Raw genomic sequence first — 27,568 nt, 5'->3', positions numbered from 1 at the left:
TGATTACAACTCCAAACCAAGCCAAAGTCTCAAAAACAAAAGAACCGGGTTTCCCTGGTGGCGCAGTGGTTGAGAATCTGCCTGCCAATGCAGGAGACACGGGTTCGAGCCCTGGTCTGGGAAGATCCCACATGTCGCGGAGCAACTGGGACCGTGAGCCACAATTACTGAGCCTGCGCATCTGGAGCCTGTGCTCCACAACAAGAGAGGCCGCGATAGTGAGAGGCCCACGCGCCGCGATGAAGAGTGGCCCCCGCTTGCCACAACTAGAGAAAGCCCTCGCACAGAAACGAAGACCCAACACAGTCATAAATAAATAAAGAAAGAAAGAAGGAAAGAAAGAAAAGAAAGAAAGAAAGAAAGAAAGAAAGAAAGAAAGAAAGAAAGAAAGAAAGAAAGAAAGAAGAAAGAAAGAAAGAAAGAAAGAAAGAAAGAAAGAAAGAAAGAAAGAAAGAAAGAAAGAGAAAGAAAGAGAGAGAGAAAAAAGAACCTTAATTTGAGTCAGTGAGGAAATAGATACTGCATAAATTGAGTGTTTACCAGAAAATACAGAAAATCTTACAGTGACAAATATTTTCTCATATTAACAAGGCATTTAGGTTCTAACATAGGCCTTGGTCCAGTGACTCAACCATGTTAGAGCTCAACTCTGTGGTTACCTAGGCTTTTCCTTCATTCATGGTCCCTCATGTTCTCAAGATGGCTGCTCAGGTTTCCGACATCAGAGCTGTGCTTATGGCAAAATGAAGAGAAAGGAGTAATGTCAGCCCCTGGTTTTCCCTTTAATAGTGAGAAAGCAAAGCTTTCTTGGGCACATTCCTAGCAAACTTCTTCCTATGTCTAGTGGCCAGAACTGTGCAAGCTTTCCAGCCCTACCAGCAAGAAAGATGGAGAAACAGTGTTCAGCTTTCCAAACTCTATAGAAAAGACAGGAAGAAGTGTAGGCAGAGGGAAAGAGGCATTGTGTCATCCAACTACAGTGTCTGCCTCAAGAACTACAAGGGAGGTTTTTTAAATGCTTCAGATTAAAAGATACTTGCAACTTTGTTTATCCTCAAAATCAGCTCACAAAAAGCTAAAACAACCTCATCAACTTTTTCTTATCGATCTGCTCATAACGTGAAACTTCTGAAGAAATATATAAAACCAACGAAAAGAATAATTTGATCACCACCTAAGAAAAAAATCAAGGTGATCTTTGCCAGAAACTATTAGGGAAATATCTGTGACAGAGTCCACTACTAGCATACTCACTACCTTTTCTCCACTTCTTCTTTACTAAGAGAATCACCTTCCTTAGCATCCAGGAATGACCTCACGACACATTTCAAACCCATGCAATGTAAATTGGTGGAAGGAGTTTTAAGAAAGTTCCTCAAAAGAAAACAACCGATTCAGCTGATGTGTCCCATTTTGCCCTTCATCTTCCTTTTACTTACAGATTGAAATGCAAACCTGGTGGCTGAACTCCAGCAGCCAATCTGCAAACTTGAACAGTAACATACTCTAAGAAGAGAGTTTGAGAAAGCTCAGAGGGGTCTGAATTCTGGGGACACAATAGGGCCACCATAACATTCTAGACTGCCTCCTTCGAGACTCTCTCTCACAAATGAAAAAGAACCCCTTAATTTGTTTAAGCCAGAGTTTTTTAAGTTCTGTTAGTCAGATTATGAACTGCCATTAATTGGAAACAAAATAAAGATAGCATAACAAATCTGAATGAATCAGTTTACATAAAAATGGAAACCACAAAAATGTTAAAAATCAATAGTCCCTTTTATAGATCACATGCCAATTAGTGAAACTATTTTTATTAATTTGTAAGTATCTTGACCATAAGTAGCACATATGCACATATTGAGCCCATTTCTCTAATATTTATATATACATTTAAAATACATATACATATATTTATGCACATTGATATATATGTACATAGAAAGTTTGTGTGTGTGTGTGTGTGTATGCACTCACACATATGCCTATAAATATAATATATATACACAGAACACAACATTCAGTTGGTAAATAGGAGTTTATGTTATGGCTCAAAATAAGTTAATTCAAGTCTTATATAAAGAGATAACTAGAGTGTCATCTGCATAATATTGGTAATAGTATTTTCTGGGAGGTTACATTTGAATAACTATTTCATTATTATTCTTAAATGTTTCTGTATTGCTTATCTATTTTTTTAATAATGAGCTTGTATCTTTTTCTTATAAAAAGAATGAAATCATTCTTTAGAAAAAAGAAGTTAGGATTTATTGTTGCTAATTTATTAAAATTAAAATACACTGGCAAATGTTTTTACTACATGAGGAAATATTATAAGAATTTTGAACTGTTTTTTCAAGCACAATTCTTTGCAGTCATGGTATCTAACACATAGAATTAATTTATTTGTGGTTACAAAGCAGTTGTAGCATAATGAATTACAGTTAAATCTATATTTAAAACAGAAACTAAGTTTCTTTTTGCTTAGATGTATTTTTTTAATGCAATGAACTCATTTTACAGCTTGTTCCTGTAGGAAAATCACTGATAGAAAATTGAAATATCTATTCTTGGGTTCAAACAATGACACTCAGAAATGTATTTTACTTTATTTTATAAGACAGTCATAAGAAAATATTTAAAATAACATATGTCAGGTAAATAACTAGACTATACATAGCTATATGCCTTTAGAGGTCAAAGCCTTTTATCTGTTTTCCTTATTGCCTAAAAGTTATTCCTTGGAAGTAAGTTTAAAAAGTCAACTATTGCAGTCCCTTAAATCAGACATGCAAGAAAATCGTGCCCAGTTGTCTGAGTTAATGTGTCCTCTTTAACATTTGTTACTTCCGTTCCTGAAAGGATTAGATTCTCTATGTCACTTCTCACCAGAAATAAAAGAGCAAAACTGAAGAACAAACATGAAAGATGAAGTACAAAGAGAGGTGACTTATCCTAAGTCACACAATGATAACTGATTTATTCATTAAGCATCCAGTATGCATCAACTATATTCTAGCTGTCCAGGACACAAAGTTGATGAAGGGAATATTTGAAGGTATTTTGTTCTATGGCCATTAGAGCAGCCTTTCAACTCTATCATCTTAGGTCATTTATGTCTATTACCAAATTAAAGATCCAAAACAACCTCTAGAGGACACCTAGTACAAGCTTATCTTTTTTTATAGCTGATTTCACTGGGCAGCAAGAAAGCAGACCTATTCTTTATAAGGTAGTCATTTAAAATTACACCTGAAAAAAGAGCCACTTGTGTGAAGAGCAAGGTATAGTAAATACTAAGCACAAATGGAGGAAACAGCATGTGTGGTTCTTGGAACCACAGAAAGGCCAGAGTGACATGGAGTATATTGATGCCAAAGAAGAGAAGTATGAGTTGAGGTTAGAAAGTAAGCCAGGACCAGAACAGGCAGATTCCTGGGGTCTATGGTTAGGAGATTGGATTTAATTTTAAATCAACAAACAAATTAGAGAAGAGATTTGATAATAAAACCTTCAAGAATGACTTCATACATTTGGTACAGAGGAGAAGGAAAAGGAAAGAGCAAATTTCAGTACTATGAAGATAACCAAGACAGGACTATGTCACAGAAGCCAAAGACGGAGAGAGTTCTGGGGAGGGTGGGGGGAACTGATCAATACTGCCAAACATTACAGGCACAACATGGAGGTTATTCCATCTGTCCATTAGATGAGAACAGTTTCAATAAAATATTGAAAAGGCAGAAGCCAGATTGTGGGGGAGTGAAAACTAATTGATTAGTGAGAGAATTCAGGAAACTCAATTTTGTAAGTGAAGGGAATAAGAGAAAAGTCAGTGAAGACAGACCACTCATATGGAAGTAATAACGGTGAAAAAAAAATTGTTGGAATGTGGAAATTCTGGTTTCAATGCAGGTAAAGGCAAAGAGCCAGTGGAACAAGGGAGAAACTAAGGATGTGAGCAAGATCAGAGAGAAGACAGAAGGGGATGGGATCTAAATCAGAGGTGAAAGAGTTGCCCTGGGCAAAGGGTCAAGGAAAGAAGAGATCAATGGCCATTTTTATTGGATTAGAAAAAGCTAGCACAATCCATAAGTGAAGGTCCCTCAGCAGGATAAAGAGTATCAAATAAAGCAACAGTGAGTGTATGGCTTGGGGACTTGAGGAAAAAGTAAAATTGGGAGAACATACTCTGTTAAATGTCAAAGGCATCCTCAAAAGATGAAAAAAAGCAATCAAGTCATAGTAAGGGTCTCATTAAGGTTGGATAGCATTAATCACACAACAGAAGAAAAAGGCCCAAACGTAACTAGGAGTATCTTTACCTCTATCCAACTGTAATGGAGATAAATCTGTTACTGAGCATCTACTCTAGATGGTATTGAAAATAAATATAGTCTTTTTAGATAAGCCAACTCATCACATTTTCAGCTGGCCTCTGAAACAACCTTGAATTTCCTACTATCATTCTTTAATTTTGCATTATTTTACGTGATAAAAGGATACCTCACACTAGTTAGAGACTAGATAATTTACTATTGATACCAACTCTACTGTTCACAGAACATTTTAGAATTGTGTACCTGACATTTCAATTGCCTTTCTCTGTTCAAATAAATCTGCATTATTTTATTACTAGGAGAAAGCGGGCTCAGTCATATTTAATTTCTGATAATAAGTCTCTGTAAAAGTCCTTCAAAATTCCTCTGTAAAATAATGGCCTGTATTGCCTCCCCATAGCAAATGTTTAGTGTTTGAAGTATACAATTTCACCTACTTTCCCACTGCTTCAGTGAGATAGTGATGTCAGGCAAAAACCATGATATTCCTGTCTCCTAGTTACCATCTTCTCTAGAATGCTGTTACTATGCTCAGACTGGAGAGAAGAGGAGAAAAAAAACAGACATCAAAAAGCAGCTCTTTTAGCCTGCATGTACCCTTCTTGCTTCAGCACTGCTCCCCTCTGGGGCTAGGGTCATGGTGGAGGGGAGGGGAAAGCACACATTTAAAAGGAACAGAGCCAGCTCAGACCCAACCCTCAGGACCTCTGCCCCAGCAACTTGGGATCTGACCCCACCCCCAAAAGAGCAGTGATGACCAATGAGCAGAGGGGAAGTCCTGCCTCACACCTGGCTCCAGCCCTAGCCCCTCCATCTCCAGTCCACTTCTTACTAAGGTGATAACTGCTAGCATACCCTGAGGAAAGAAGTGACTTGCTTCCATGTCAAATTGGGCCCTCCAACCAAAAGCACTGAGCACACATGGTCCATGCAGGAATGCTTGCACATAAGGACATCACTTCAATACTGCAATAGGTAATTGTTTCACCGAAATTCATAGAGATAGAGACATTAAGCAAAGTGAGAAAGCAGAAGAACTGGTCTCAACTGAAAGAGCAAGGGAAAACCCCTGAAAAAATAATGAAACAGAGATAAACAATTTACCAGATAAAAAATTCAAAACATTAGTAAATAAGAATGCTAACTGAATTGGGAAAAGAATAGATGAACACAGTGAGTGAGAATTTTAACAAGGGACAAGAAAATATAAAAGAAACCCAATCAGAAATGAAGATTCAATAACTGACATAAAAAACACACTAGAAGGAATGAATAGCAGACCAAGTGATACCAAAGAACACATAAGTGATCTGGAAAATAGAATAATGAAAAATCACTCAATCAGAAGATCAAAAAGAAATTTTTTTTTTTTTTAATGAAAACAACTTAAGATATTTGGGGGATAACATCAAGCATACCAACATCTGCATGATAGGAGTTCCAGAAGGAGAGGAGAGGGATAAGGGGCTTGAAATTGTATTTGATAAAATTATGGCTGAAAACTTCCAAAACCTAAAGAAGGAAACAGATATTCACGTACAGGAAGCACAGAGTGTCCCAAACAAGATGAACCCAAACTGACCCACACCAAGATATATCATAATTAAAATAGCAAAAGTTAAAGATAAAGAGAGAATTCTAAAGGCAGCAAAAGAAAAACAAAGAGTCATGTATGAGAGAACCTCCATAAAGCTATCAGCTGATTTTTGTGCAGAAACTTTGCAAGCCAGAAGGGATGGAAAGATATATTCAAAGGGCTGAAAGGGAAGAATATGCAACCTAAGGTATTCTACCCAACAGAAACTTTGCAGGCCAGAAGAGGTGGAAAGATATATTCAAAGGGCTGAAAGGGAAAAATATGCAACCTAAGGTATTCTACCCAACAAGATTATCACTTAGATTCAAAGGAGAGATAAAGAACTTCTCAAACAAGCAAAAACCAAAAGAGTTCATCAATACTAAACCACACCTAAAAGAAATGTTAAAAGGTATTCTCTAAGTGGAAAAGAAGTAAGCATCTATAAGAAAGGTAAAATCCCACTAGAAAATGCAAATATATTGTAAGGGCTAAGGATCAAACACTTAAATAAGCTAGAACAAAGATTAAAAGACAGAAATTGTAAAAGCAACTATAATCACAATAAACAGTCAAGGGATAAACATGTATATGTAAAATAGGATGTCAAAAACACAAAAGGTGGGGGAGGAGAGCAATAAATATAGAGCTTTTAGACTGTATTTGAACTTTAATGATTACCAGTTTAAAACAAGAAGATATAGTTATAGGTCAACATATATGAACTCCATGGTAATGACATATAAAAAATCTAGAATAGATACACAAAAACTAAAAAGAAAGGAACACAAGCATACTACTAAAGAAAATCATCAAAACACAAAGAAAGAAATATAAAAATAAAAAGAAGAAATGAACAGAGAATAACTACAAAAACAACTGGAAAACAATTAATAAAATGGAAATAAGTACCTACCTATCAATAATTACTTTAAATGCTAATAAGCTAAATGCTCTGATCAAAAGACACAGAGTGGCTGATTGGTTAAAAAAATAATACCCATCTATTTGCTGCCTACAAGAAACTCACTTCAGAGCTAAAGATACACATAGATTGAAAGTGAGAGGATGGAAAAAGATATTTCATGCAAATGGGAACAACAATAAAGCGGGGGTAGCAATACTCATATCAGACCAAAAAAAAAAAGATTTTGAAACAAAGGTTATAACAAAGACAAAGAAGGGCATTACATAATGATAAAGGAAACAGTACAAGAAGAGGACATTATACTCATTAACATATATGCACCCAATACAGGAGCACCTAAATATAGAAAGCAAATATTAACAGACATAAAGGGAGAAACTGACAATAACACAATAATAGTATGGGGCTTTAATGCATCACTGACATCAACGGACAGATCATCCAGACACAAAATCAATAAGGCAACAGTATCTTAAATGACACAATAGACCAGTAGGACTTAAAAGAGATCTAGAGGACATTCCATCCAAAAACAGCCGAATCCACATTATTTTCAGGTGCACATGGAACATTCTCCAGGACAGATCACATGCTAGGGCACAAAACAAGTCTCAACGAATTTAAGAGGACAGAAATCATGACAAGCATTTCTTTCAACCACAAAGGTATGAAACTACAAATCAATTACAGAAAGAAAAGTGGGAGAAGCACAAACACATAGAGACTAAACATGCTACTTAAAAACCAATGGGTCAATAAAGAAGTCAAAGAGGAAATCAGAAAATACCTTAAGACAAATGAAAATGGAAACACAACACACCAAAATCTATGGGATGCAGCAAAAGCAGTTCTAAGAACGAAGTTTAAAGTGATATAGACCTTCCTCAAGAAACAATAAAAATCTCAAAAAAAAACAACCTAAGCTACCAACTAAAAGAACTAGAAACAGAACAAACAAAGCCCAAAGTCAGCAGAAAAACAGGAACAAAAGAGATCAAAGTGGAAATAATACAGACCAAAAAAAAAAAAAAATTCAGTGAAACCAAGAGCTGGTTCTTTGAAAAGGTATACAAAACCTTTAGCTAGGTTTATAATGAAGAAAAGATAGAGGAGCCACTAAACAAAATAAATGAAAAAAGAGAAACAACAACTGATGCAAGAGAGATACAAAAATTAATAAGAAAGAATACTAGAGACAGTTATATGTGAACAAATTGGACAATCTAGAAGAAATGGACAAATGTATAGAAACATACAACATGCCAAGACTGAATCAGGAAGAAACAGACAATTTGAACAGACCAATCACTAGAAGTAAAACTGAATTTATAATAAAAAAAACTTCCAGCAAACAAAAGTGCAGGACCAGCCAGTTTCACATAGAAATTCTACCAAAAATATAAAGAAGAAAAAATACCTATCTTTCTCAAAATATTTCCAAAAAATTGAAGTGGACAGAACACTCCCAAATTCATTTTACAAGGCCACCATTACCCTGATACCAAAACCAGACAAAGACACCACAAAAAAAGAAAATTTCAAGCCAATATCTTGATAAATATAGTTGTAAAAATTCTCAACAAAATATTAGCAAACTGAACTCAACAGTATATGAGAAGGATAATACACCATGATCAAGTGGGATTTATTCCAGGGACACAAGGATGGTTGAATATTTGCAAATCAATCAGTGTGATACACCACATAAACAACAACAACAAAAAAGATAAAAATCACATGATCGTACCAATAGATGCGGGAAAAGCAATGGACAAAATTCAATATCAATTTATGATAAAAACTCTCATCAAAGTTGGCATGAAAGGGGAACACACTGTAAAATAATAAAGTCATTTATGACATACCCACAACTAACATCATACTCAATGGTGAAAGCTGAAAGCCTTTCCTCTAAACTCAGGAACAAGACAAGGATGTCTGCTCCTCTCTCCACTTCTTTTTAATATATAATAATATTGGAAGTCCTAGTCACAGTAATCAGACAAGAAAAAGAAAATAATGTATCCAATTTGGAAGGTAAAAATTAAAACAGTCACTATTCGTAGATGACATGATACTCTATATAGAGAACCCTAAAGTCTCCACACAAAACTAGTAGAACTATTAAATGATTTCAACAGGGCAGCAGGATACAACATTAATATATAGAAATCTCTTGCATATCTATATACTAATAATGAAATATAAGAAAGCAAAAGTAAAAAAAAAAAATCTTATTTAAAATTGTATCCAAAAAAATATTTGGGAATAAACTTAACCAAGGAGGTGAAAGACCTATTCTCTGAAAGCTATAAAACACTGATGAAAGGTATTGAAGATGATGAAAAGAAAGGGAAGATATCTCATGTTCTTGGATTGGAATAATTAACATTTAAATGTTCATACTACCCAAAGCAGTCTATATATTTAATGCAATCCCTATCAAAACACCCATGACATTTTCCACAGAATAAGAACAATCCTAAAATTTATATGGAACCATAAAAAACCCCAGATTGCCAAAGCAATCTTGAGGAAAAACAAAGCTGGAGGTACCAAGCTCCCTGACTGCAGACTCTATTACAAAGCTACAGTAATAAAACAGAATGGTACTGGCACAAAAACATACACATAGATGAAAGGAACAGGCTAGAAAACTCGGAAATAAACCCACACACTGATGGTCAATTAATCTATGACAAAGGAGGCAAGAATATACAATGGATAAAAGACAGAGAATGCAAAAGAATGAGATTAGAACATTTCCTCACACCATGTACAAAAATAAACTCAAAATTGTTTAAAGACCTAAATGTAACACCTGAAACCATAAAACTCCTAGAAGAGAACATGTGCAGAACACTCTTTGATATAAATCATAGGAATTTTTTTTGGATCTGTCTCCTAGGACAAAAGAAATAAGAGTAAAAATAAACAAATGGGACCTAATTAAACTTAAAAGATTTTGCACAGCAAAGGAAACCATAGACAAAATGAAAGGACAACCTATGGAAAATATTTGCAAGTGATCTATTTACTATCCAAATGTATAATAGTATAATATTTACTATCCAAAATATATAAACAGCTCATACAACTCAACAATAAAAAACAAATAAACTGATTAAAAATTTGACAGAGACCTAAATAGACATTTTTCCAAAGAAGACAAACAGATGGCTAACAGGCACATGAGAAAATGCTCACATTGCTAATTATTAGAGAAATGCAAATCAAAACCACAATAAGATATCACCTCACACCTGTCAAAATGGCTATCACCAAAAAGTCCACAAATAACAAATGTTGGTGAATATGTAGAGAAAAGAGAACCCTAGTGCACTGTTGGTGAGATTGTAAATTAGTGCAGCCACTGTGGAAAACAGTATGGAGGTCTCTCAAAAAATTAAAAATAGAACTACCATATGATCCAGCAATTCCACTGCTGGGTATACATCCAGAAGGAACAAAAACACTAATTCAAAAATATACATGTACCCCAATGTCCATAGCAGCACTATGTACAATAGCTAAGACATGGAAGCAACCCATCAGACAAATGGATAAATAAGATGTGGTATATATATACAATGGAATATTAGCCATAAAAAAGAATGAAATTCTGCCATTTGCAGCAATGTGGATGGACCTTGAGAATATTATGCTTAGTGAAATAAGTCAGAGAAAGACAAATACCATATGATATCACTTATATGTGTAATCTGAAAAATAAAGCATATGAATGTACATAGCAAAACAGAAACAGACTCACAGATATAGATAACAAACTAGTGCTTACCGGAGGGGAGAGGGAAGAAGAAGGGGCAAAATAGGAGTAGGGGATCAGGAGATAGAAACTACTATGCATAAAATAGATAAAAAACAAGGATATGTTTTTATCCTTGTACAGCACAGGGAATTATAGCCATTGTTCTGTAATGACTTTATATGGAGTATAATATATAAAAATACCGAATCTCTATGCTGTACACCTGAAACTAAAATAATATTGTATATCAACTATACTTCAAAAAAAAGATTTAAAAAGCAGCTCTTTTAGCACCTTCAATTCTGCAAGCTCAATCAATCTCATGGGAATTCACTATACGGCTATTTTGTTTCAGTTCAATATGGATAAATTTCATGATTTTGTTTTGATCATGAGTTTCTTAAGATGCAGTTTGGTATGATAAATAAATGCTGCAGACTTACGGTGCTGAGTGCTTTCAAACAAGACTTTACAATTCACACTTTCAGTACTTTTCCTCTAATCACCATACCAGAAGCAAGAATCCTTTAGAACTCTCTAGAATGACTGAAGTTTTCATCCTTGTTTTTTTCAGTGTGTTCCACCTGTGTGCATCTTCTTACAGCTGTCACTGACTCACTGCCAAAGAAAGTGGGGCAGTATAGGCCAAAGGTTAGATATTTGGGCTTTCAAGTCAGAATCCTGTGGGTATAAGCCATGTTTGTGCAAGTTACTTTCCCTCTCTGAGCCTTATCTCCTCATCTATCAAATGAGAAGGAAATATTGCTTATGTTGCAGTTATGTTAAGGAGTAAATGAGTTAATACATGTAAAACATTTAACACAGGACACAGTACACACTAAATCTTAACTAATGGCAGCAGTTACTACTCTATTTAGGCATCCCCTCTTATTGCCATTTCCTTAATATTCTCTCTAAGCCTCAAAATACCTACACTGCTCCCTCCAGAAGCTGCAACATTATTATGGTATTGAATAAATGAACCTGTTTTTTACACTGCCAGGAGCAGCATAGCTCTCCCAAAATAATTTCATACAAAGGACCATGAATTTCCACAAACTGAAATATATGATGAAGCATAAGGTAATCCAACAAAGATTCCCTTAGTTATATCAAGCTCTCAAATTACAAAAAAAAAATCCTAAATTTTTGAATGAAAATCTATTTTCTAGGTCAAAAATTGAATTTACAAGGTAAAGTACACCTGGCACTTGAATATACAGTGAGAAAGATTTAACCAGAGAACAACAACAAAATAAAGGCTAATTCAGGGAGTTACATTTTTAACTTCTTAGATTTTAGTCATGCTGCTATCTGATTTTTCACTTTAGTATCTCTGAATTTAAGCCTGTCAACCTCAAATGCTTATTTTCTCTTTTAAGCACAGACCTTAGCTCAACAGAGTAATGAATATAAACAATAATCTATTAATGCAAATATTCCAAGACTCTATTTCCTCTTGGCATTAGAATCCTTAACAGAATATCAGTATTTAATTACTATTTAATTGAAATTGCCATATGACATTTAAATATATTAGAAAGAATAAAAGTGCATAAATCCATGCTTTAGAAAAGAAAAAGAAAACTACATAGAGAAAGAGACCTCAATAGTGCCACCATTAACTGCTGTGTGAATTTAAGCAAAACTCTTGAGTCACAGAAGCCAGCTTACCCAGAAGCTACTAAAGCTTAAGCTTCAAGGATCCCTCCCAGGCCCTAGGAGGAACCCTAGCAATGGATTTACACTTAGATCTTCATAAAATTTGCAAAAGATATTTTAACTGCAATTGATTCTAATTGCTGTCTTTTCCTATGTTGATTTCTGTCACACTGAAGTGTTTGTGAGCACTTCAGGAATCTGGCTAAGGGGAATTTGAATTAGGAATGCATGCTGTCTGATATACTGAAATTTTAAGTAGATTCCATAATATTACCCATTCCAGAGTACAAATGGCTTCTAAGAACACTTCTACTGTCCACCAGCACAACTTACTCAGCTTTGAAACACAAAGGCATAGACCGAAGATTATATCATGATATAATTGTGTCCTTTGCCACCCACTATTAAAAGCATGTGGTCAGTGAAGGAGAAACAAGATTGTCAATGAATGGAGCCAGAAGCTAATCTGTGAGAAATTCTTTCACTTATCAAACATTTTAATGTAAAAATAAAAATGGAAAATTTATCAACACACAGTTAAAACGGAAGATATCTCTTGTCAAGATACTCAACAATGAGCATATGTAAGCATAAAAGCATATTTTGGCAGGTTTCAAGTTGAGCAAAATAGAATTTATCAGAATTACTCTGTTTGCTGACCATAATGTGAGTACATCTGTGTGTAAAGTCACATGGTTTATGCATCTCAACGATAAAAAAATATATTTCAATTTGTCATACAAGAGGAAAAGCTGAATTTTCTCTCATTTTTCCTATAGAAAATATTACAAAACGCTTTTAGTAGGTAGAAGGTAGAGAGGCATTCTATTAGTTTGCTAGGGCTGCTACAGTAAATATCACAGACTGGGTGGGTTAAACAAAAGAAATTTATTTTCTTGTGGTTCTAGAGGCTGGAAGTCCAAAATCAAGGTGTCAGCAGGTTTGGTGTTTCCTTGGGCCTCCCTCCTTGCCTTGCAGATGGCAACCTTGTGACTGAGTCTTCATATGGTCCTTTCTCTGTGAGCACACATTCCTGGTGTCCCTTTGTGTGTCCTAATCTCCTCTTCTTAAAAGGATACCAATCAGATTGGATTAGGGTCCACCCTACAGGCCTCATTTTAACTCGAAGGCCCTATCTTCATTCTGAGATACTAGGAGTGAATTTTTGGGGGAACACAATTCAGCCCATAACAGACACTAAGAGTATGCAGCCATAAAATGTAATAAAAAAGTAACTTTTGTAAACAATTAACAATTTTTTAACATCTTTATTGGAGTATAATTACTTTACAATGGTGTGTTAGTTTCTGCTTTATAACAAAGTGAATCAGCTATACATACACATATATCCCCATATCTCTTCCCTCTTGCGTCTCTCTCCCACCCTCCCTATCCCACCCCTCTAGGTGGTCACAAAGCACCAAGCTGATCTCCCTGTGCTATGCAGCTGCTTCCCACTAGCTATCTATTTTACATTTGGTAGTGTAACCACCAATGTCCATGCCACTCTCTCACTTCGGATTTTGGGATGTTTTCAGCATTTGTCATCTTTTTTAAATGTGCAATTTGTTGCAATTTATTTTCTCATGTGAAAGATACATTCACTTTTGTACTGAATTTTTTATTCATAATTTGCTTTGTATTCCTTCAAGAGAGCTGCTTGCCCTCCATACTGCACTGGATTCAGTCATTACAAAAAGGAGGATCCATTCCCATCTCATAGATTCAATATCTTCATAGGTTCAATTGATTAATCTCTAAAATAGAAATCATTTTGTTGATGTTGAAAAATGTGTAGTTTCCATTTCAATACAAGATATCTGCATTTGGCAAAGAAATGGTCATCTCTGAAATGTCATATATTGAAATTGTTTCCCAGAAGGCCATAAATAAAGTGTGTTTTTCCTAATATACAACTGTCCTTAAATCCAGACATTAAATTCCTTGCCGTGTTATTATATTTCATGTCTTGTTCCTACCTCTATATATAAAAGTCATAAGTAGAAAAAAGTTTCAATACCAATGAAGGAAATGTTGCCTAGTGACACCAGCAGTATCTACATGAGCCTGCCCTTGCCAAGAGGACAAATAAGTATGACATTTTACATTTCTACATTATAGTCTATACATCATCCTTTAATGAGGTACTAATTGTGTAAACCTGTATAGAGTTTCTCCTGGATCATCAGCATGCCCTTGAGTATGATCTAAGTTTTGCCTTAGGTCTAAGGAGATAGAATCCAGAAGAGGAAATAGACTGAATGACCTCAAGAGCTGGCCTGTTTGACAGACAAGCAGGGCAGTAGTGAGAGAGAAAAATTGGGAAGCTGATTCATAAAATCCTCATATTTTGCATTTCAAGAAATCTAACTCACACTCATTCAAGATTCTATCATTTTATGTTTAATTTCATGTTTGAAGTCACATAAAAGTAATGAAGCTTGTCAAGCAATCTCACTTTAAACAAGTAAGAAGAATTCAGGTCAGATTTCAGGTGCTAAATGCCTCTCTTGTTTCATAATAATCACGGTTCATCTTCATATGGCAAGGTTTGAAGTAAAATATTTTGGGTTCCTTAGGACGAAGCTGCTTTGAAAAGCCTAAAGAAAGTACAGTTCAAAGTAAATAACTGCAATTTTACTTTTCAAAATTTAAATTTCACGAGCTTCCTAATTTAGGTCTGAATTTCTGCCTTCTAGGATCTAATATTAATGATCATATTTACCAGCTTTTGTTCCAACCAAAACAATAGCAGAAAAAGGATTTAGAACACTCATACATGGTCTTAGGTCAAAAACTAATTACAAAATGTGCTCCTATTAAGGGTAAAAGATCTGATTAGCCAGGTCGTTAAAATCAAGCAAGAGTAGAATAGGGCATGGTCATAATTAGTGTCACTCTTCTAATTTTCTTGTTTTGTCTCTGGAACTCTACTCAAATAGCCCCACATAGCAAAAAAGTATTATCCATTCTTCTCTTAACCCAAGCTAAAAACCAAAAAATTTCTTAATGGTGGTCAATGTTAACTTGGGGAAGAATTAACCAATCATCCCTCTAGTTATGAGTATTTTTTTTTAGCTAAAGAACATTTATTTGTTTTTCACTAAGACTTTGTCTTGAGGACATAACTAAACCACGTCACCATCCCCCACCCCAATGTGAAGAAGGGTTAGTACAGTGAATGTTATAAAGCAGATAGGAACAGTTTGAAGGATTGGAACCAACATTAACTGACAAAAACCAACTTCCATCTAAATCATCATAAAAATGTTTAAGTAAAAAAAAAGGAGGGGGCAGGGGGGAAAGGGGGTTTCAGATTGAACAAGATCCTCACATTTCATCTAATACATTCAATCCTGGCTGGAGTGCACCAAAATGGAAACAGGATTACTATAATACAAAACTTCCACTACAGCACGCTGTACACAGCTGTGTTCCAAGCCCACCCCTGTCCCCCTAATGCTTCCAAACTCAACTCTTTCCTGGCCTGTTGGGCCTGTTGACAAAGGAGCACCTGGATCTTCTCTTTAAACCAGTCTTTGTTATAAGGCTGGTATGTCTGGGTATCAGCTCAGTAAACAAGGCAGCTGAGGTCTGCCAGGTCATCAATAAAATCAAACAACTGACTGATATCATATGTGATAGAGGGGCTGTTGGGATTCATTCTCTTCAGATGTTCTTCATACATTTTACAAACACCTTCCATGCATTCATTCACAGATTCATAGTCAGCATAAGTTCTGCCTTCTGGCCTCTTGGTAGGCTGTACCAGCAAAATGGTGTGAGACATCACACCAAACTCTCTGCAGCCACTCCTGACTCGGCCGCTGCACCTAGTTATGAGTATTTTGAAGAGCTTGCCCAGTTTCCTCCAGAGAACAACCAATAGTACAGTTCTTCTCATTCGAAAGAGTATCTTTATACTCTGAGCCTTTCTTCTAACAAGTTTTAGAGGGAACTAAACAAGAGTAGAAGAAATGGGTGGCTACGGTAGAAGATTAGCATGATATTTTGGCAGCCCTGCTTTCTTTGAGATCAACTTATATTTTGCACTTCTTTGTAAAGTTATAGTCAATAGAAAAATATCATATGTCTCCTCTAGACTGAGATATTTCTGCTTTCTTCATTATATTCTGGATACCCTCTTCCTCTCCCCACACTGGGATAGCATCCAAGGATGAGGAGGTGAAAATACAGTGGATATCAGTTCTGAGGTTAAGACAGAAAATGGACAAATATTTGGTAGTCAGCATAGCATGCAAAGGATATACTGGATATCTTTCAAGACCAAAATATAGTCTGGATAGTTAACTTCAAAGTATAATTTTATGCACTGAAAGATATGGCTCTTCTCTTTACTTAACTCAAACATGATCTATAAAATACCAAATGTAAGAAAAGGATTTAGGAGAATAAATATCTATGGGAATGACAGATTTGACCAAAAAGAAAAAAAGTTGAAGTAAAATTTTTGAAAAAGATTCAAGTGATTCAAGTGCATCCCATCTGTGCTTCTTGTCACATTATTTTTATCCTCAAATTTACATATTGTATTTACAAATGTTTCTGTTCTCAGGTTAATTTTAAGAGCTCAAGTTTGTTATTTAAATGTTTGAATTAAGCATAACAACTAAATAAATATGAGAACACAAATCTTGGATGTTAAATGCATATAGAAGACTATCAAATTTGTCTTCTTAATCCTCAGCCAACACTTGAGTTCAGTTCCATCTAATAGTCCACTAGAGATTCCACTGTATTGTCCAACCATCAACCCACAATTCTCTAAATACATTACTTTTTCTTCCTCAGCAAAGTACTGCTTTACATTGTTTCCTTACGTCAATCAATATTATCAAAATTCTTTCAATTATTTAAAACACAAATTTCAGCATCTTCATTTTCTCTTTCATCTCTTTCACCCCCAAATAAGTTCTAAAGACACTGCCTTCCAAAATCTCCTCTTTTGTTAACTTAGGCAAGGTTTTCATCATTCTCGTCTCAATTACTACAATAAACTCCTAATTCATTTTAATGTTCAAACACTACCTCTTTCTAGTTACCCTGACATAGACATCACATTAATTTTTTTTTAATTCACTATTTTCACCATGACATTCTATCACCCTGGATCAAATCCTTCAATAATTATTTACCACCTACTCTAACAATTTTAAGCTTTCTAGTCTGTTACCTACTTTCTCACACTGCCTACCAAATTCTCATACTTCAAGAGTTAATCTGGTCTCACCTCTTCTCTGATTTTTCTTTACCCTGTGTCATTAGAAGCAGTATGGTAGAGTAGGAAACATTTACTCTGAGGTTTCAGGTGACTGTGAGATGAAATCCCAGCCCTGTCATCTATCCACTGGGAAGAACAAGTTAAATCCTTGAACCTTGGCTTCATTATATGCAATACATGAGATAATAAAGCCAAATTCCTAAGGCCAATGAAAGATTAAATGAAACAGTGTGTGTAAAGTACTAGCAAGGACAAATGATTTTACTTGGCAGATTATTAAATACTAATCCATATTTCTAAATATAATAGTAAAGTGTTATTAAAATTATGACCTTGACTCACCAAATGATGCCTAAACATTTATTAAACAAAAAAGAAATATCTGTAGCAAACTTTTATTACTGCCATACATTCTTGTTCTATGAGCCCTTTGAAAATTGATAATATATACCTGGTGTATATCCTTCTTTTAACTAGAATTCTTTATTAACAAAAAAATAAATAAATAATAATTCCCTCAAATGACATATCCACAAACAGCCAGACAAAATTTAATATATTTAATGGTTAAGACATGAGTGTGAAGATTTTTGAATTTAGAAAGACCTGAATGGAAAATTTCTAAATATATGACCTACATCCTTGCGACTTCTAGTAGGTAACTAAGAAGAACTTGAACGTCAATTAACATTAGCCTGTAAGAGTTGAGCCAGTAAATTTAACACATAAGGAATAAAATGAGCTATTATATTATGATACATTAATATTTAACTGAATTAGCATCCTTAGAAAAACAGCAATTCCATGGAAATAAATTTCCCAAGTAACTGAAACTTTTAACTTCATTTTTCTTTATTGAAGTATAGTTGATTTACAATATTACATTAGTTTCAGTTATACAGCAGAGTGATTCAGTATTTTTACAGATTTATACTCCATTGAAAGTTACTACAAGACAATGGCTATAATCCCCTGTGCCATACAATATATCCTCGTTGCTTATCTGTTTTGTACATAGTTGTTTGTACCTCTTAATCCCCTACCCCTGTATTTCCCCTCGCCTCTTCCTTCTCCTCAATAGCAACCACTAGTTTGTTTTCTATATCTGTGAGAATTTCATTCCTTTTTATAGCTGAGTAATACTCCACTTTATATATATACAACTTCATTACCCATTCATCTATTGATGGACACGGGGTTGCTTCCATATCTTGGCTATTGTAAATAGTGCTGCTATGAACACCTGGGTGTTTGTATCTTTTCAAATTAGTGGTGGTTTTTTTTTTCTGGATATACACCCAGCAGTGGAATTGCTGGCTCATATGGTAGTTCTATTTTTAGTTTTTGGAGGGATGAAATTTGCAACTTTAAAAGATAAACTTTGGAAAAGAAATCCTCACCCCTACAGGTAGAAATTTCTAAATATATGACCTACATCCTTGCGACTTCTAGTAGGTAACTAAGAAGAACTTGAACGTCAATTAACATTAGCCTGTAAGAGTTGAGTCAGTAAATTTAACACATAAGGAATAAAATGAGCTATTATAGAAACCTGCCTAAAGGACCAGATTTCTCCTAAATCAGTGCTTAAAGAGCAGTCTGGAAATCTAACTGCACCATTGTTAAATGTGAAAAATGTAATTATCTGATCAACAGTGTTACAACACCCACAGAAAGACTATCTAGATGGCTGCGGTAGGCAGAATAATGCCCTGTAAACTGTGCAGCCCCCAATCCTCAGAACCTGTGAGTATGTCACTTTACTTGGCAAAAGAGATCTTGCACATGTGATTAAGTTAAGGATCTTGAGATGGGGAGATAAGTATTACCCAGGTGTACCCTGAGTCATTATAAGTGAAAGAGAGTGGCAGGAGAACCAGAGACATAGATTTGAAATATTACTCTGATGGCTTTGAAGATGGAAGGGGTCCAGGAACTAAGCAATACAGGCAGGCTTAGAAGCTGGAAGAAGCAAGGAAACAGATTGTCCACTAGAGCCTCCTGAAGAAACACAGCCCTGCTGACACTTAAATTTTAGCCTGATGGACCCTTTCCAGACTTCTGACCTCCAGAACTGTAAAACGTATGTTGTTTTAAGCCACTATGTTTGTGATAATTTGTTACAGCAGCAATAAATAACTAATATGGTGGACTTCATAGAGTACTGAAAACATACTGAAAAAGAACAAAATATCAGAAAGATTTTTTTATTCAGCATGACCAAAGGAGAAAGACTCTGAAGTGCACTAGTTATTGGAAAGGTATACTCTTTTTGGTCAGGAGACTTTAATGGGTTTTTAAGCAACTTGGATAAAAAAATTCCCAAAACAGTGCAATTCTCTTTGATCTGCTTCAGTGCTCCTCATGAAAACTTCTAGTGACCAAATTGGCATCTAGGATATAAAATAAGAAGAAAGTGCTCAGAGTAGTGAATTGTACTATAAAAATGGCATTGTCTCCACTATAAATGAGCCAAAAGTAGGAGCATCTCCTGATCCTTTTGAGTCCATTTAAAAAGATGCATCTCAACAAATTATCTGCCCTCCCGCCCACTGCCCATAGCTGAGGATTAGACTGATGACCATTCTTTCAGAGGTCTGGGTGTCCTGCCATGATTCCTTCATTAACACCTTTATCTCGCTTTTTAATTTTGACACTTACTTGAATAGATATACTGTAAATTATTTGAAATATTTAAAAATATTCAATATTTAATCATTAGATAATTAAACAAATATTTAAATAATTCTGGGGAATTATTGCAGTAACTACAAATATTATAGTAAATATATTTTGAGGGCTTACTATGTACCAGGCACTATACCATGAACTGTTAAAACCATAATCTCTTTAATCCTCAAAATAATTTCTGAAGCATTGCACAGTGAAGAAATGATACTTAGAATAGCTAAGTAACTTGTCCAAAGTCACACAATAAGGATCCAGAAGTTGAATCCCCATGTGTCTGACTGCAAAGCCCCAAGCTCTGAACTATAATCACTGTAATATAACAATGTTATTGGGGGCTACTTATGGCTTTTTACTCACAGCAAATTGTCCCCAAGAGCTAGATTTTTGAAATTCTTGAATGATGTCTCTACTGGTTTTTCCTAGCTTGCTATCAGAATCTAATTCAGATCTCCCACAGAAATTAGAAAGCAAAGCTTATTTAAAAATATGACCAAATTATAGCTCATCGGCTATTACTCTAGGAGAGCACTTTATCTACAAGTTGTCTTTGGTGAAACCTTAGCCTTGAAAATTATTTTAAAATAAAATAATACTATCTATTCTAGTAAATTACTAACTCAAAACAACTTGCCACATGTTTTATAATCACTGGCAATATGTTTTCCTAGTTACAGTATATCCTACCTGGGATAAAGAACCAGGCATTACTTGGATTTGTATCCCTGTCTATGGCAGATCCTTGAGAAAAATCTCCTCCATGAAGCCTGAAAAACACACCAACAACATCCACTCGAAACAAGTCTCCCTTCTTGTGGGAAGCTGGAGGCATTAGCAGACTGTACATATTGTAACTGCTGTCCTAAACAAGCTGCCTTAAGGTCTGTGTGCCATTTTCTAAAACTAGAGACTGCATACTGCACTAAGGAAGGAGAACACCAAATACCCTCTAGTTACCTAGAAATTTTTTGCTCCTTATTTCCATTTAAAAATAGAGATAAATTTTCTCTGAAGCGTCAAAACTGAGGTAAGAAAATTATGCTTGAACATCATCCAAAGACCCATAACTTCTCCCCTGAGATGAAGGAGCCAGAAATCACCCCTTTGCAATAGTCATTTAAGAGAATAATGATAACTTGGAACCTAGACCCACTAGGACAAGTGAATAATTTCACCTTTAGGCAGAGGACCAGAAATAGTTCAACTAATATCTGAATATTGTTTAAAATTGAATTTGATCAGAAAATAAATGAATAGTAAAACCATTTTGTCTAGTCTATGTCTCTTGATGTCCTGAAATTTCTGTCTCATTGTAATTTAAAAAATCAAAGCAGAGTGTTTTCCAGAAAGGTCCGTTACCCCTGACTTGGGCAAATACTAGACCTATCTAGAGATGACAGGTATTAGCTTTCAATATATCTGTGATTTATTAAATGAGTGAGTGAATAAATGAATGATGGAAATGTAGGTTGATAAAGCATGTGAGGTTGGAGAAAAAAATCAATCTGAATAAGGCTTTACAAAGGCAGTGTTTAATTTATCTTTAAAATTCAATTTGTTTAAATGAATATAAACCACTAGACCCAAGAATAGGAAAAGCTGATTATAAATGTTAATTAAAAATATTTAATTTTCTGGGCATGATGAGCCACATGAAGAAATACTATTCACACTCAGATAATTCTCAGAGAACTGCCAAGCAAGAAAAAAAGTTAATTTTGTGGCAAATATAAGTATAAACAACTGCTGTCTGCCTGTCTAGCCGTGCTGATTTAAGTACAGTTTTGAACATATGTTATTAGATAAGTAATAACAGAAAGGCAAAGTAAGTATGCAGTTGTTAAGTATTTGTTTTCTAATCAAGAAGTTAGACTTATAACTAGCAATATAAGCTCACTGATACTAATTGGGTTCATCTAATAAAACTGATTTAAGTAACTGCTGTGTTCCAGGCACTGTCGAGACTCTGGAGTTACGAAGATGAGTAAAGTATATCCCACTCCTTGGTCAACTCAGAGTCTAGGAGATCAGACAGGTTCACAAAAACTCACCTAAACATGCTCTGAGGAATGAATGTTATGATAAAGATCCTTTCCAATGACTGTGCGAGGACCATTAAGGAACCATAAATTCTGCCTCTGCATTGGCGGAAACTAGGGAACGCTTCATAGAACTGGCCACCTAAGCATCTGGCTTTAAAGGATGGCAACGGAAAAAGGACATCCATGAAGAGATGGCAACAGTGTGAGTGGATGAAACTAAATGGCAGCACTACAGAAAGTGACCAGATTGATGTGGCTAGTACACAGGATTTGTAATGGGCAGTCATTGGAAGCAGGAAAGAATAAGCATGAACCAATAATGGTGGAATACTTGAAATTTCTTCTGGGGAATAAAATGTGGACTCTAACATTATCCATTCATTCATATATCTTTCTGACCAATTAGAACTTATAATAGATGTTTTAACGTTTTTCCTTTTGGATTCTTACAGTTAAGCAAGGGATCAGATTGATGTCAGCAGGCAAGGAGGAAGCTGTGCAAGGATCAGGGGGGTATTTTTAGAGGCTTTTACAGAAGATTAAGGCAGGGGGTAAGGAAATGGAAAGATGAGAAAGGAATAAAAATAGGCCTTGCTGAACAACTGCAAGTGTATTACAGTGGTCCAGGCATGGCCTTTGCACTCAGACTTGCTTTGTTAGAATTCCAGCTCCCCAATTACTAGTTGTGTTACCTTGTGCAAATCATGCTTAACCTCTTCAAGCCTCAGTCCCCTTCTCTGTAAAATGGTAAAAACAAATACTATGTATGTCCTAAGGTTAATTCAGACAATGCACACAGAAAATGATCAAAAAAGAGAAGTTATCATTATTATAATTTTTAAATGCATGCATTACCAGTTTGTTCACCTGACAACCACCTTGCATGTACCCAAATGTGACCGTGTTTAATAAAAACTCAAATTATTTTATTATTATTATTCTCAAATATTGTAACATACTACATTCAAATAAACTTAACTAATCAAAAAAATTGAGTCAGGAATTCTGCAAAAATGGTGGCAACCATGGGAACATAATTTTGAATCCTCTGAATCTCCATATAAAAACATAGAAAGGCACTACACTGCAAAACTAAGAGCTCATGGACAACATTTACCAAAGATAGGTGACAAGATGCTCTGCAAAGTCTCAGAGTAAACGTGAGTGGTTTCAAATCACTAACAGCCACAAGACCTGCTAGGTATCATCACTTTGTGAAAAGAAACAGAGGGAATCAACAGCGCCACTGAAGACCTGAGAACAAAAGAATCCCAAAGTAGCCACTGGGTAGTCACTGAAAAGTGCCACTGAAAAGTTTTAAGAACCGCAACTGAATAGAAGGGGTTTTCCCCACTCCAATAGTGTCCCATGTTGAGGGCTGACGGAGCTGGACTAGTTTAATGCATATGACTTCTAAACAAGGACCTTCCAAGCTGCCTTCCTGAACAGAGCTCCACACCGAGGAAGAACTACAGGGAATGGCATCAAAATACAGTAGAATAGAGACAAGAGGGACGAGGAAATGAGAAAACTCAGAAAAGAGAGTTTAGGAACCAAACCAGGAAATCTCAGAAAGCAAGGTGCCATATTATTTAATGTTACTCAAAAAAAAAAAAAAAAAAAAAAGCAGACTGTGGGAAAATCTACCAAACTACCCAGACTCTTTAAGAGATAAATTAATTGTAAGTGGAAAAAAAAAAAAAAGGAGGGGAGGGAAGATGACAACTTTTGGGTATCACTTGGAGATACAGAGAGCTGAAAAACCTTCACTCCCAGCTTTAAACAAAAATGATATTATGGATGTCTTAGTTCATTTGGGCTGCAATAATGGAATACCATAGACTGGGTGGCTTATAGCGAACAGAAATTTATTTCTCGCAGGTGTGGAGGCTGGGAAGTCCAAGATCAAGGTTCTGACAGATTCAATATCTGATAAGGATCTGCTTCCTGGTTCACAGACACCACTGTGTCCTCGCATGCTAGAAGGGGCAAGGGAGCTCCCTTGGGTCTCTTTTATAAGGGCACTAATCCCATTCATGAGATCTCCACCTTTATAACCTAATCACCTCCCAAAGGTCCCCAGCTCCTAATACCATCACATTGTGCATTAGGATTTAATACAAAAATTTTAAGGGCACGCAAATATTCAGTCTATAGCAATAAACAAACAGCAAGTTGACAACTTGAACTTAATTGAATTGCTAAGGTCACAGGGCAACCAAGGGGCCCAAAATATATAAGAAGAGTCAGGTGCCTGCAAGAAGAGACCAGAGGTGAACAGTGATTTAATTGGCCGAGATACATCTGGACACTGATAAGAAGAGATCAAGGGTCAGCAAACTTTTTCTTCATGGGGCCAGATAGTAAATATTTTCAGCTTTGGAGGCCACACAGACTGGATCACAAATACTCAGCTATGTAAAAAACAGAGATAGCTAATAGGTAAATGAATGAGCATGGATGTATCCCAGTAGAAGCTTATTTAGAAAAAAATTCACAGCGACCATGGTTTGGCGCCCCTGAGCTGGATGTGTGGTCAGTTGCTTGAGACTGAGTGTGCCCTGGCAAGAGAGTAAAGCCCTCAGGAACTGCAAATACAGAGAGAGTTTGCATCCTCTTCCTGGGCTTCTCCCCAGGTATTCAGAGATAAGATCAGGAAAATCCTGAGAAAGTCTTTCTCATGAAATAAAATAATAATTCCTAACAATCCAGGTAATATTTTAAAGAGTTATAAGGAGAAATTATAAGACTGTCAGGAACCTAATTAAAAGAAGTCAGAAAATGAAGGCTCTAAAGAACTACAATTAAATCGTTTAAAATAGAGTAAGGTTAGTGGTCTTCAGTCTCTAGGATGACTCAGAGACAAATATAAGCTGCTTTTTAGGAGAGGATGGGGGAAAAAATGATAGGCAGTGAATTTCCAACAGAAAGGCAAGGTACTTACAGAACCCCTTCCTGAAGATGTTTTTAAAATTGTTTTTTTTTTCTTTTTTTTCATTTTATTGTTTTGTTAATTCAGACAACAGATATAGCATAAGTGGGTTTTCCTGAGAGCAAATGTTTTTTCATACCCTCTGGTTTTATAATATTTACTAAGTATGACATTTAATATATATGTCTTTCCAAAGAATGGAACAAATTTCTCAAGATTAGACTTTGGAGAGCACCTATCCAAGCAGATTCACAAAAGTTTAATAAAACATATGCATGATAGGGGTATTAAATGACTTTCTATCCCTCCTTACCTACCATTTGAAATACATAAAATCCTTGGAAATTATGGAAAAAACATGCAACATCTGTTTCAGATGTTTCAGTGTTTAATGTAGCTACTATTGGGAGAAAGCCCAGAATTCTTATAATATGGGAAAAAATGTCACAATGGCTTGTTCATAATGATGTTTATGGTTTCCAATTTTAACTATGGATCCCCTTTTTTTCTTTATATAAATTATTCTGTGCTTAACAGCAATTACATAATCTGAGCATGGGCATTAATTAACTGTTCCTAAAATATGTGCCATTCATTCTTATTTTTGTTACTTAGCAATATCTTTCTAAATGTCTACGCTTAGTGTAATACACTGTGTTTCTTAGCGATAAAATAGAAATCTCAAACTTGACATTTACATCTTTAACTTAGAATTTTACCCCTCCTTAGTTTTTCTATCTACTTGTTAGCCATCTGGTTGGGTTATTAGCCATAACCCCTCTCTCCAAGAAAACAATAAAAGTACTAAAGTTAAGTCTATCAAACTTTGTTATTAGAAAGAAGGTCTTGTAATTTAGGAATTAATGTGCTTGTAATAAGAAATTTTTTTCTCCATTATCAATTGTTGGAGTGAATACCTTTGAGATACATGAATCAGTGTGATTTTCAATCTGGGTACATAGGAGCGGGGTGAGAAGACAGGACCAACCTCATGGCCAAGAAAGAATATTCTTAAACTTTGGAGAATAGGTACAGTTTAAAGGAGCTCCCTCCAAATTTTTGTTTGGAGATGGGTCTGACTAGGTTTCATCCTAACTGCATCACCTATCAGGTATTTGACCCTGGGCAGGTAGCTTAATCACCTTGAGCCTCAATTCACAGGGGAGTAGAATGAGAACAACGATGTTCTCTTCATAGGGCTCTGAGGAGGAATAAATGAAACAACATAAAGGGCCTAGGATAGTCCCTGGTACTCGGTTTGTATCCAGCAAATGTTCCTTTCCATCTCCTTAGCCCAAGGGCCGTAGCTGTCGTTGCTGTTATTGTCATTGCTGTTGCTGCTGTTTCTGACTAGGAAAGAGACCGACCCTTCCACAACTCTATTTTACCAACCGGAAAGTTGACTGCTTCAGTTTCTAGGGTAAATTTGAACATTGATCTAAGTCAGTGGTTCTCAGCGAGGGCAATTTTGCCCCCCGCCCGAGGATATTTGGCAGTATCTGGGGACATTTTTAATTGTCACAACTGGGAGAGTGGAACAGGTAGGGTACGCTAGTGGCATCTATTAGATAGAGGCCAGGAATTCTACTAAACAGCCTACACAAGAAGTACTGGACCCAAAATGTCAAAAGTACTAAAGTTGAGAAACCCTGACCTGAATTAGTAAAGTTGGCACATTTACACTGTTTCTTCAGTGAATACCCATTACACAGATCAGGGTACATGCTTTTCCACTCTTTAGCAATTTTTGAAGTCTGCTATCACAACACTCTGAACACAAAATATTCCATTAGTAAAACAGCTATGCTGTTAATTATTTTGTGAATTGTCAAGACATCAGTGAAACAAGAGCTTCTCTGCAGTTCATTAACTGACACAGCTGTGATTCCAGAGAATGTCTACAAGTCTTATCTGCTTAATAAAAACTGACCCAATTCCTCTGTTAATTTAAGCTGTAAAAAGTTCTTGAGAATGGTCCACAAGAGACAATGAACTTCATCTCCCTTTAAAGGCAAAACAAGAATTCTAAAGATAAGAGACGGTAGAAAGTTAGCAGGGAAAACAAGTAAGTAATAAATGTACCATGAGATTATTATTTATAAGAGTCAACAGTGATGGAGAAATTATAAGCTTTTTTAATCCCACTGAGTCATGAACAGAAGGTGAGCTGCTTACAACATAAAAAGAAGAGCACTTTAATCAGCAGATCCATACACCTTCTACACATTCTGAAGTTTTATCCTAAAGAAAAGTTTGATTTCTTCTATAAGTATTTAATGAGACTTCTGAATAATCCTTGTGGCTTAATTTAATAGTTAAATTCATTCAGAGAGAGCTTACACACTTTCAGGTGTTGATGATAAAAATAATATATAAATGATATCATAATGTC

At 35.5% G+C, this 27,568-nt stretch overlaps 1 protein-coding gene and 1 pseudogene across 1 annotated transcript in view; both read right to left on the bottom strand.

Moving 5' to 3' along the window:
* The window catches only part of KCTD8 (potassium channel tetramerization domain containing 8), a 254,163-nt gene that overhangs the window by 197,050 nt on the left and 29,545 nt on the right, over positions 1-27,568 (bottom strand). The window lies entirely within an intron of this gene.
* LOC137764439 (enhancer of rudimentary homolog pseudogene) lies at positions 15,682-16,070 on the bottom strand (annotated as a pseudogene).

The sequence above is a fragment of the Eschrichtius robustus genome, chromosome 4, assembly GCF_028021215.1.
Source record: "Eschrichtius robustus isolate mEscRob2 chromosome 4, mEscRob2.pri, whole genome shotgun sequence".
NCBI classification, from domain to species: Eukaryota; Metazoa; Chordata; class Mammalia; order Artiodactyla; family Eschrichtiidae; genus Eschrichtius; species Eschrichtius robustus.
This window is presented reverse-complemented; position numbering and strand designations above follow the sequence as displayed.